Genomic DNA, 13,354 nt, shown 5'->3' on the forward strand with positions numbered 1-13,354 from the left:
GCGAGGAGCTATGGTTGAAGAGCCTGAGACACAACGCTTGTGTGTGACCAAAGCTGCCATGGGTGTGGTGGAGGCTGAGGAGGAAGAGGTGCTGCTGGAGGCCAAGATGAAACCAGAGACCATCGGGGACCAGGGGGCGGTTGATTTCCATAACTGTGGGGGATGGCATGATCAGCAGAGTCTCTTGACCCGGCAGGACACCCTAGGCCGGCATCCAGCTCCTGGGCTTCTTGGCCCCTTTGTAGGTGTCGATGGGGAACAGTGGTCCCGGGCAAGAAGGGACTGGGAATGGGCTGTCAGGGAGAATGGGTAGGGCAGCCACCTTCTTTTCCTTGAAATCAGGGGACTCTGGGTCAATACTCATGTTGCTCTCCTCCACCTTGAAGCTGGAGGAACCAGCCAAGTGCTCGCTGAGCATTGGACAATGTCCCTGCCACTGATGTCCTGGCCCCACCTGAGGTGTCCCAGCACTTGGAGTGGGAGCTATCCCTGGTCCTGAAGCCTGTGTTGGGGCCTGGAGGCTTGGAGGCTGGATGGAAGGGCTGCATTTGCAGAGGTCACGCCCCCTGGGTGAGTGGGGACTCTGGGACACCTGAAGTCACAGATGCAAGTGACCCACACCTGGGAAGGTGTGAGGGAGGTGCACAGAGGGCAGTGCCTCAGTGGCAGGCAGGGCTTCATGCCCATGGGCAGCACTCCTTGACAAAGGTCAGCTAGTCCTTTGGACCCTAGAGGGCAGAAGGCACCTAAGGCTGCCAGTGGTCCACGGGAGGCCAGGACAGCCTGCTGACTGGCAGGCATCAGGCCTGCAGCAGGAGAGGTTCAGGGTGAAACTGCTCCTGGGTAGCCTGGGCCAGCAGGTTGGACAGAAAAGATGGCCACTTGGTTTTTGTCACTCTAGTCTGTACGTGATCGTCTCTCCAGCTAGCCAGACCCTGGGGAGGGTGGCCTGTGGCTGAACAGCACTAGGGACTGAGGAGAAAGTGCCCTTGGCAATATCGAGTCCCTCTTCTTCATGTGAAGCAGGGTTGAGCTGGCTCCATGCCTGACCTCACCCCCTTGGTGACAGTGGGCTTCTTCAGGTCAAAGTCATACTAGGCATCAGGTTCATGGCACTGAACACATTGGCATCCTCAGGTGTCTTCAACATGGAGGGGAGGGGCCAAAGGAGTGTTGGCTGTGCTCAGGACAGCCATACCAGGGACAGGGAAATGCACAGAGACAGGAAGCAGATCAGTGCTTGTCAGGGGCTGGGAGAGTGGATATGGGGGCATGGCTGCTTCATGGGTACAGGGGTTCTGGTGGGGTGATGCAATGATCTGGAACTAGATAATGGTGACTGTACACAGCATAGAGGATGTAGTTAATGGCCGGCCCTGAATTGTACAACTTTAAGTGATGAAAACACTAAACTTTATTGAATCTAAATTGGAACACACAAAACATAAGAAATCATAAAACATAGAAAAGGGAAAAGACATCCTGCCCTCACAGGCAAGGTGAAGGACAGCTCTGGGGTGGAGCTGGAGCCGGCCGGGCCTTAGTTGCTGACGAAGAGGGTGGTGCTGCAGCTGCCGTAGTGCTGGAGCCACTGCTGTGGCTGATGCTGGAGATCCCACCAGCTCTGGCTATGCAACTGGCCCAGGAGCTGGACCTGATCTGGGGCTGGAGCTGGGTCTGTCTCAGGTGATGGTGCTAGACCTGCCTCTAGAATTGGCTCCAGTGCTGAGACCGACTCTAGCTCTGCATTGTTGACAGATTTGGTGCAGGAGCCAGTGATGGAAATGGCTGCTGCTCTGGAGCTGGTCAAGTGTGGGAGCTGGAGGGAGCTCTCCTTCTGGAGCTGGCCGCAACTGAGCTCTAGAGCTGGTGCCAGAGCTGTCACTAGTCCACAGCTGGAGCAGGATCTGGTGCTATGTGGCTCTAACTTTGTAGGTCGAGGTAACTCTGGCTCTGCTGCTGGTGACCGAGCCTTCTCTAGCTCCACAGCTGGTAAACAGCATGTCGTGACCTTTGGATGGGGTCAGTGACATCACCAACCAATCACGAGCTGTCCATCAGATGGTGGGAGCACTCCAGCAAATAACATATATTACATTAGTGTTATTTCATCTCCGTTCTAGTTACATATTTATTTTAAATATACTTAGAAGGAGAATAGGATAATAGAAACCATTTATTCTTTGCTCAGATTTAACAGAGCACACCTTATTGATGTCGTTTTTTAAGAAATATTACATACACAGTGGAAGGCACCATTCTTCTTCCTCTCTCTTTCCTCCCCAAAGGTAACTACTGTCTTGAAGTTAATATATGTATTCTATACACATTTTCTTTTGAAAAAAGACAGTTGTCCCCAATTTGCTGAGATTTTTTTATGTGTCTATCAAAGATATGTTTCTGAGCAGATGCTGTTAAAAACTTTGTCCTTTCAAAATAAAGATGACAAGTCAACCATTAGTTGAGAAAGTACCTGCTTTTTAGACATCATTTTTTAAAGAGAGGTTTGAAAATATCTCCATCATGTTACCATTGATCCTCCCTATTTGGAAGAGTTACAGTCTATCAATTTTTAGCAAACACTGCATGAGCCAGACTGAACCAGTGCTCCTAGAGGAAGGACAAGGTTAGATTCCTGCAGCCTTTGGTCGTGACATATTTGGGAACCTATCAACACATAGCCTTGTTTTATGTTTGTCTCTTTTGAAAAGATCTTATTTAGTATACACTGTAGACACATTATTTGAACTCCCAGCCAATATCACTATCCATAACCCATGCCTGAAGGAATCTTATCTAACACAAGTGTTTTCTACATATGGCCCATCACAGGCTTCTTGTGCTTAGGAACACTACACAACACTTCAGCACTATGCGGATCATTACAAAGAGGAAAAACAGCAGCAAGAAGCAAAAAAGGTGAAAAATGTACCATTTATAATTTTATTTATTTATTTTTTCCCCCAAAGCCCCAGTAGATAGTTGTATGTCATAGCTGCACATCCTTCTAGTTGCTGTATGTGGGACGCGGCCTCAGCATGGCCAGAGAAGTGGTGCATTGGTGCGCGGCGGGATCCGAACCCGGGCCGCCAGCAGCGGAACGCGCGCACTTAACCGCTAAGCCACGGGGCCAGCCCCCGTACCATTTAATAGACCAGGAAAAGGACACTTGTTGACCTGAGAGCTGAAACAAGAGTGTCACCTTGTTCTACCTCAGCCGGGAATGTGCGCCTCAGGCAACTCCCACTTTCTGCCACTCTGCACCCATCCAGGAATTACTAGGAAAAACACAGTGTGTGTTTGGTTTGGATTCACCTGTCAATTTTAGTGACTAGGTGAATTCACGAATATCAAATTACTGAATAAGGAGGATTGACTCTGTTCTGTTGCCAAAAACAATGAGTGTATGAAACTCATACTTCAGAACTTAAACACGGAAAGCTTTCTAATCTGCTTTAAAATCTACATGAAGAGTTTCATTGTTTTGAGCCATTTGTTAAAAATGTCAAAAACATCTTCTGATTGGTTTAAAAGAACAACTGATTGACCTCAGGAATGGCTGTGTGTACTCACCATCTCTGATTTCTCTCATTCTCTCTTGAACCCATTCCAATGAACCCCCACCACTCCACTACAACTCTTTTTGCCAAGGTCACAAGTGACCACCACATTGCTAAATCCTACAGTCATTTGTCAGTCTGTGATTTACTTGATCTACCAGCACTTGACATAACTATTCACTATGTATGTTAATAAAGTCTGGTAATAGCCAATAAACGATTTTGAGACAATCAGATATTCATTTGACAAAACATTAATAAATATTCTATTTGGTCTCATACCACTCCTTAAAAATCAACTCCAAATTTGAATATAATAAACAATAAAAATGTAATGAATATTAAAAGTATTAGATTGTTTTAAAAAGATTATAGAACATCTTTATATCTTGGATAATAGACAGTCTTGCTAAACGAGACTCAGAAAGCAGAACTCTAGTCGATAAGATTCATAAAACTAACTACAGCAAAATACAACTTTGTAAGACCAAAGGCGCCGTAAATTAAGTAAAAAAACAGAAGAAAACACTCCAACATGTAATCAAGGGTTTCTCTGCAGACTATATGAAGAACTCCTGTAAACTAATGAGAGATAAACCATCCAGTGGAAGTGTGGCAAAGGATACGAATAGCCAAACAATTCTCAGTGGAGGAAATATGAAATTCCAGTAACCAAGAAGTGTTCAACCTTCCCAGAGATGACAGAAAGACAAAATAAATCAACAAAGAGACATGCCTTAGATATCAGATTGACAAACATTTACAAAGTTTGTTTCAGGTGTTGGTTACATGGAAAAATGAATCCACTCATACAGTACTGAAGCACAACTTTTGGAGAACAAATTGAAAATACCTGTTGAGTTTTTCAAATGAGCATTTTCTATGACTCAGCAGTTCGTTTATTAGTATCTGCCCAGGAGATACCTTCACACAGATGCAAAAAGAAACATGTATAAGAATATTATTCATAATATTGTAATAGCAAAAAATGGGGACAACCCAAATGTGCACCAAAAGAAGAATGGTTCAACAAGACGTAGTTTGTTCATAGTAACGTGTCAGAGTGACAAAGAATGGAGTAGATCCAAGCAAATTGTTACAGAATTATCTCCCATATAGTTTTGGGTGAAAAGAGGAGGCTGCAGAATGAGGTGCATATTATACCATTTTCTTTAAACACACAAAACAAAAAGAAAAGAATATTTTTTCTACAGCAACAGATATATGTGGGGCTGTGGTTAAAGGAGCCTTTAGCTTGATCCATATATAACTATAGTGTTTTACAAAGGTACTGCTTCATATATTATTTGTATAATGAAAAATTAAAATACATAAGACTAATTAAGTTCATTCTTTCCTACTAGAGAATTTCAGCTACCCCAAAGTAACTAAGAAATCAAAACAACCACAGGAAAATGTCAGCATAGGTGGGGGACAACTGAGCTTGGCTAACATGAGCAGACATTTTTCACACATTAGGGGAGCAGATATTTTGCTGTAGGACCATCTTTGCCATGCAAACCTTGGGACAAAAGTGCAAGTATTTGCCAGGATACAGCCAAGATATAAAACCAACAAGATCTTGAAAATAAAATGGAAAAGCCCAGTTGTCACTCTAAATCTACCTCTTCATTAGCCAAAACCAGCTTTGAAGCTGTTTTAGCCTGTTTCTCCACGAAGAAGAGCCACAAAATTGACGGGCCAGCATCACCACCTCGTGGCTCTGCTTCCCATCGCAGGGTTCATCACCATACCCTTTGGCCCCCAAATCTCAAACCAAGAGTTCTGTCTTTTGGATATCCCTTCAAAGTTAAATGTTTTAGAAATACAAGAGACTCAAGTAGGGTTATGGATTTTTTAATTCTGACAAGGCAAGATTTTTTAAGAGACTACTATCTATCATCATTGCCAGTTTGTAAAAGAACAGCTATTTAAAACCAAGAAATCAGAAAGGCCATAAACTCGTATCAGAAGACAGTCCTGCTTATCAAAGAACAGTTGAAAGTGGTATACACATTTCATAAATACGTAAATATCCCATAACTATATTAATAATTGTGATCATTAGTTAGGCTGTTAAATAGGTCAACTTCACCAGGCCATGAGGTGCCCAGATCTCTGGCTAAACGTTATTTCTGAGGGTGTCTGTAAAAGTGTTTCTGGAAGAGATTAGCAGTTGAATTGGTGGGCTGAGTAAAGCAGATTGCCCTCCCTGTTGTGTGTGGGCCTCATCCAACCTACTGAGGGCCTGAACAGAACAAAAATGCCGAGGAACGTTGAATTATCTGTCTCTCTCTCTCTCTCTCTCTCTCTCTCTGCCTGAAGGTTTGAGCTGGGACATCAGTCTTCTCCCGCCCTTGAACTGGAACTTATACCATTGTTGTTCCTGATTCTCAGGCCTGTGGACTCAGACTGGAAGTACACCTCCAGCCTTCCTGAGTCTCCAGCTTGCAGACGGAAGGTCATGGCACTCTTATGTCTCCTAGTTGTTCTGTTTCTCTGGAGAACGCTGATTAACACAACCATATTTACATACTTCTCCTTTATCAATGTGTGTCTCAGCTTTATCAATAAAGGCAGAGCTGGAGACAAGGTCTTGTACATAGATACTTAATTTGGGAGGTACCAGGAGTGAGAGAGCAGGGAGAGGTCATGAGTAATACTGTCCTTCTCATGGAGAGGCAGCCTTCCTTTGATCCTCATTGATCAGACTGGCCAGACGGCTCTGTCGGGTTCCAGGCACCCCCAGGAAACCAGTGCTTGTCTGTCCTCACTCCTTCTTGTACATGGCCTGAAAATTGGCTCAGAGAACTTATGCAATTCACCAGAGATGTACTCAAGTCGGCCTGGCAGAAGAGGCATTGAAAAACAGGCTGACACATGTTCTGGTTCCTTTTACATCAGATTTTATTCTTCCCTTTACTCACTTATTCTTTCAATAAAAAATGTATCAATATCTACCATGTCTTAATAATGATAGCAACATTTATTGAGCGCTTACTATATGCCTGGTACTGTTACTGCTTTATAGGTATTATTTCATTTAATCCTCACAACAGTGTTATGAGGTAAGTGCTTTTAGTATCCCCCATTTTACACATAAAGAACAAAACACAGAGAAGTTAAATAATGTGCTTGAGGCCACACAGTCAAGAAATGGTGACGCTCAAATATGACTCGGGAGTTTGGGCTCCTTCCTAACTGCCAGATGTCAACTGTGTTTCAGCTGCTCTGCCTCCAGGTTTCAGGCTCATGATGGGGCATAGAGAGAAAGAGAGAAAGGTGGGTGCCATCCCAACCCAACACAGTAAGTCGGATGGAAGTGGGCACCCAGGTGCCATCGGAGCATGGAGGGGTACTCTCACCCCAGAAGTTGGGGCCACTGAGCTGACTCTTGAAGGACAGAAAGTGGAGAAGGGGCGATGTAAGTTGGGGAGGAGTCCAGGCAGCAGAAATAACAGAAGAATACCACTGGGAACACCACAGAAGTGCAATGGTTTCAAATTTCAGTGCACACGCTCAGATGGCAAACCATGCCATTGCCTTTTTTCTTTGGGACCTTAAAGTCTATTAGGATCCCCCATTCTCTAGGTGTCAGAAATAATCTCCTTCAATTCAGAGGCTGAGTCCACCCTGGCCCTGGGACTGTGTCCTCAACTGGGGGCTTCTGTGGGGCCATGGTATGTATCTGCATGGAAGACAAAGGTGGAGAAACCATCGTTACTCATCATCAGTCCACATGTTTCTGCTGACACTGCCCACAAGAGGTCCTTGACACAGAATACCGACTTGCTTAGTAAGCCTGTCTTATCTCCTGCTTCCTTGACCTTCTGGCCTCCTTCAGTGATGGCTCTCTGCTCTCCTTCACTGACAAGCTTCTCCAAAGACTCTCATCACCATGTCTCCACTTCTTCCCCTCCCAGTCTTCATTCACTATTCAACACACAGTGATGTGTATTCTGTTCCTACAACACACCCAAAATGTTCTGCTAAGATCGCCACTGGGCTCCACGTTGCTAAATCCAATAGATGCTCTTCTCTTCATCTTAGCTGATTTCCTGGCTATATTCAACTTTCATGACCCAACACTTTCTTACTTTTCTTTCTACAACGTTGACCACCTCCAAAAGTCATCCCTGATTTTTCTCTCATCTCCTTGATTTTACCTCTCCCCAAACATTTAATCTATCAAGTTCTATCAATTGTATTGTCAAAAATTACACGTCAAGTCTATCAACTTCTCTGCAGTTCCGCTGCTAACATAGTGGCATATGCTACAATTCTCTCTCCCCTGGATGAGTGAAACAGTCTCTTCACTCATCTCTCTGCTTCCACACTTGCCTCCAACAATCCAGTCTCTACACAGTAGACGTGGCATCCTCAGTTCTGTGCAACATCTCATCATGTCTGGCCCCAGGAAAATTCAGTTCTGTTTTTCTTATGAAAATCTTTGGTTTTGTAAAATATCCTTGATGTTTTCTGGCATATAGTTTTATTTATCTTCATTTTTACTGTCAAAAGACACATATAATCACACACACACAGAAACTCTCATTAAGGGCCTATTACTTGTAAATCATTAGCTTGATATAGTGAGACATAAAAAGTAACCTCATTCTTTTAAAAAGTAACTTGATAACAGGGACTCTGGCTTAAGGAGCTCATGAATTGTTTGGAGAAAATATAAAACAATGAAAATGTAAGCAAAGAGAAAAAGGTGTAAACAACAGTCCACCATAAAATATCATCACAAGATGGCACAAGATTAGTTGCCAAATTAAATATGAACAAATTATTTGCTACAGAAATTCACAGGAAGGAAAATACTGGAAGCTGGACTGGAAAGAAAAAACTTCAGGGAAGACAGAAAATAAATTTGAATTGGCCCCTGAAGAATGAGTAGGATTTATAAAAGCACAAAGAATTAAAAAGTCATAAAAGCTCAAGTAAACTAGTTTTGCTAAAGAAGAAAGTATGGTTTACTGAGTCATCAGAAAGAAGGCTCACAACAGAATGAGGTCAGCTCAGCGAGGACCATGAATGCCAGGGTGAGAAGTCTGACTGATTTTATAGGCAATGAGAGCCACTTAAGCATTCGATGTAGAGCTTCCCATGATCAATGTGGTACTTTAGGAAGATTATTCTGGCATGGTGTGAGACTGAAGGATGAGAGGAAGCTGTCACTAATCCACTTAGCCTCCCTATAGGGAGCTCTCATTTTTTTTTACATAAGCTTTGTGAACAGTTATCCTCCAACAACAGTTTCTGGATGAGCATCTCCAGGATGGTCATGGCTGCACGTATCTTGTTTAATTGGAAGAGAGCACAGATAACTAAATCACAGGCTGACACTTTTATGATGAGACTGAAGAAGACAAGTCTTTACTCAGCCTGTGTCCACTGGGAAAGCAGGAGGTGCCCTCCACTCTGCTCCCTCCTCCCTTACATCCAGACAAAACACCAGCATCTCCAGGCCACCTCCCTTTGTTCCAGTCAGGTTCATCTGATGCTGTTCCTTACGTTCTCCTTATATCTGACATCACTGGTCATGTTATTAGGTCCTAAGACTTTGGGACTTCAGCTCCTTTGGCCTTGTCTTTCTTTGGCTATGACAACAATGGTCATCACTTTACAGCTGAGACAAAGATCAATTATTTGCATCTTGGTCTCTCCTCTTTACCTTTTAGGGCTTCATCCTCTGGGGCAGATGCTACAGAAAGAAGAATGCTGGAATGCTTTTGCTATGTGATGACAATAAGTTATTTCTACTCTTCAAAGCCCTGTAGATCTATGGGCAGGTCTGTGCATTCCGTAGAACAATATCTTGAGAATGAAGCTCAAATTGCACTCAGTGCCATTCTGTGCCAGGCATAAAATATACCCGCCAGCAGAAAACTAGGGGATTGCAACTCCAACACTTCAGTCTCAGACTTACCTTTAGTTTATTAAACACTTTAAAGGATATAACAGTTAATGATGTATCTTCCTGCTCAAATATTATCAATATCTCCTAATATTTCCAAATAAAATCCTTTGAGAGGAAAGAAACTAATACTTTGGGGGATGTCTTAGGTACCAGGCCCTCTCCTAAGCAGTTTTCATACATTATTTATTTCATCTTCTAAACAACACTTTTAGGTGGGTACTATCCCCATTTTACTGATGAGGAAACTAATGTTGAAGAAGGTTAAGTAACCTGGCCAAGGTAACACAGAATGTAAGGAGTGGATTCAACTTAGCCCCATCTTCACTGTACCACCTGGTCCACTCTGCCTTCACATGGCATTCAGGGTCCGAAAAGTGTGGCCCCAAACTGCCTCTCCAATCTAGTACACATTTTCCCATCTTTTATTTTGTTATATATAAATCACAGTTGTTTGTCCAATCTAATTTCATGATTTCAAAAACATAACATCATAGAAAACCAACCAGCAGCAGTTGCTAAGCTGAAATACACATACTTTACAACCTAGCAATTCTACTCCTAGGTAAATACCAAGAGAAACATGCACGTATGTTCATCAAAGACAGGTACAGTACTCAGAGCAGCACTACTCACACGAGTCAAAAACAAAAACATGGGCATAACCCAAATATCTATCTACAACAGAAGGGACAAATATTTCTACAAGGAAAATATAAATTACAATGAGAACAAACTATAGCCATACACACGTATGAATCTCACAAACATAATGCTGTGTGAAAGAAGCCGGGCACGAAAAAGTATATGCTCTATGATTCCATTTATATGAAGTTCAGAAACAGGCAAAACTTAGCTGACCCACTGGAAGCTGGGACAGAGGTCATCTGTCCCCAGGTGGAGGGGAGCAGATATGACTGAAGAGAGATGACGCCTCAGCACAAATCAAGGTGGTGGCACCAAACTATATTAGAATCATCGTAATCTTCACAGGCATGACCTCACGCTGGGAAAAAAAAAAAAAAAAACAGTTTTACTAAAGAACATTCTTTTTTTTTGTGAGGAAGATCAGCCCTGGGCTAACATCCGTGCCCATCTTCCTCTACTTTATATGGGATGCTGCCACAGCATGGCTCGACAAGCAGTGCATCGGTGCGTGTCAGGATCCAAACTGGTGAACCCCTGGCTGCCGCAACGGAGCGCACGCACTTAACCGCTTGCGCCCGGGGCCGGCCCCTAAAGAACGTTCTTGATGGAACAGTAACTATTATTTATTTTTTAATTTTATTTATTTATTTATTTTTCCCCCAAAGCCCCAGTAGATAGTTGTATGTCATAGTTGCACATCCTTCTAGTTGCTGTATGTGGGACATGGCCTCAGCATGGCCGGAGAAGCGGTGCCTCAGTGCGCGCCCGGGATCCGAACCCGGGCTGCCAGCAGCGGAGCACGCGCACTTAACCGCTATGCCACGGGGCCGGCCCGTATGTTATTAACTTTATTAAATCTTGACCTTGAATATACCTCTTTTTAGTATTTTGATATAGTACGTAGTATGTGATGAAATGGGAAGTAGGCGGGAAGCACTTCTGTTACGCACTGAAGGACAATGGCTGTCTTGAGGAGAAGCACTTGTGTGACAATCTGAGCTGACCTAACCACTCTTGATAGAACGTCATTTTTACTTAAAAGAATGACTGACAAACTGAGGTTATTCAGTTTTGGGTATTTGGCACACATTTTCTCAAAAATTACCTCCAAGAGCCTATCACTTCAAGGAAAACAACTGACGGTATTTGTTGACAATGACAAAATTCAAGCTCTCAGCCAAAATTATGGAAAACTTACACTTGATACAAAGAGCTTGACAGCTTTCCACTATGTAAGACTTTTCTGATAGGTCGGGGGTAGTGTTAAGCACTGTATGGTATTTTGTTTTGTTTTGTTTTGTTTTCGTATAATGAAACGTGTCAACACTTGGAAGATCTGCAGAACTCAATGAGCAGAGGTCTAGAATAGTAAATCCTTAGAGACGGAACAGTGGTTGCTTGGGGCCAGGTCAAGTGATGGAGCAGGAATGGGGAGAGATGCTAATGTGCTCGGGGTTTCATTTTGCGGTGTTGAAAATGTTCTAAAATTAGACTGTAGTGATGGTTGTAAAACTGTAAATATACTAAAAACTACTGCACTGTGTACTCTAAGTGGGTGAATCGTATGGTATGTGACATATATCTCAAAAAAGTTATAAAATAAAAACTCTACCACCGTAATAATATTGTAACATCTGGAGTTTATTTAAAAAAAAAAAAAACAGGTTGTCAACACAAAGGCCACGGTTTGCTGACCCCTGTTTTATTGTACAATGTACCATCATCTTTGAGTTTATCATTCTAGAACATCTCTGGTGTCCAGTATTTCAAAGTCCATCTTTAATCTACTATTTTTTTATTCTCCCAACATGCCCTCCTTTTATCTGTGCATCAAAAAAATGTTCTTTAAAGTGAGAATTGCCTCTATTAGTAAAACGAGCTTACTTCTAACCAACACTCCACAATCAACACACACAACAACAACAATAAAAGATATCAGCTGAGGCTACAATCATCTGAAGACTTGATTGAGGCTGAAGGATCTGCTTCTAAAATCACTCATGTGGCTGCTGGCACGAGGCCTCGGTTCTTCACCTCAAGGATTTCTCCATCTGTTGCCTGAGTTTCCTCATGACATGTCAGCTGACTTCCTCCTGAGCAAGAAATCCAAGAGAGAGCAAGGAAGACACCTCAGTGCCTTTTCTGACCCAGTTTCTGAAGTGTACAACATCACTTTCACTTTCTTCTATTTGTTAGGAGTGAGTAGTCAAGTTTTGCCCACACTCAAGGAGAGGGGAATTAGGCTCCACCCTTTGAAGGGAATAATATCAAAGAATTTGTGGACATATCTTAAAACCACCATAGCCACCTTGGCAGTATACAAACAGGCTCTCATCTCCTCTGTGGGAAGGCAGAGAAACTGGGGACCAGGCCCAAGACTTAATGGTCAGAACAGCCAAACTCCAAAGATGGATAAATTCCCAACAAAGGTAGGTCTGCTGTACCAAGGTCAGGGCCCGGTTGGAAAATATGGATGGAGTTATCTAGATTGATGTCCCTGAAGATCCTGAATCCCCAGATTCCCCTGAACCCTCTGAGCCTCCAGAGGCAGCCCACTCCTTTCCATTATGCACTAACCTCCTGTCTCCCACTTGCTTGGAGATGATGCAGAGGCTGCTTCCCCACAAGACAATGTTCACCCACCCACCTCCATCTCAGTGGGGTGTGGATATTCAGGATCTGCCCTTCCTGGCCACCAGGACTTTAATCCCTACAACTGTGATTTAATCTCAAAATTAAGATTGAGTCACAACATAAGCCAGCTGCTGACACATTGAGGCTCACAAGGGAGCAAAGGGACTGTGCCCCAAGGAGCTACAAAACCTACCCAGCATGGACCAGCATAAGTCAGGAGAGCGTGTGTGAGACTGGAGTCTAGGGTGCTTGATCAAGAGGACTGGAAGATAAGTTGAATAAGGGAGAGTTTATCCATTTGCAAGCTCTTTCCTAGGATCCAGGATTCAACATTACTCATCAAGAAAATGAATAGGCAAGCTACAGATTGGGGAAAATATTCTCAACACATGTATCTGACAAAAGAATTGTGTCAAGAATATATAAAGAACTTCTACAACTCAATAATAAACAGACAATCCAACTTTTTTAAAAGGACAAAAAACTTGAGTAGACAGTGAACAAAGAAGAAATGGCCAGTGAACACATGAAAAAGTTCTCAACATCATAAGTCATCAGTAAAATGCAAATTAACCCCATGAGATACTTC

The sequence above is a fragment of the Diceros bicornis genome, unplaced genomic scaffold (genome assembly GCF_020826845.1).
Source record: "Diceros bicornis minor isolate mBicDic1 unplaced genomic scaffold, mDicBic1.mat.cur scaffold_56_ctg1, whole genome shotgun sequence".
NCBI lineage: Eukaryota > Metazoa > Chordata > Mammalia > Perissodactyla > Rhinocerotidae > Diceros > Diceros bicornis.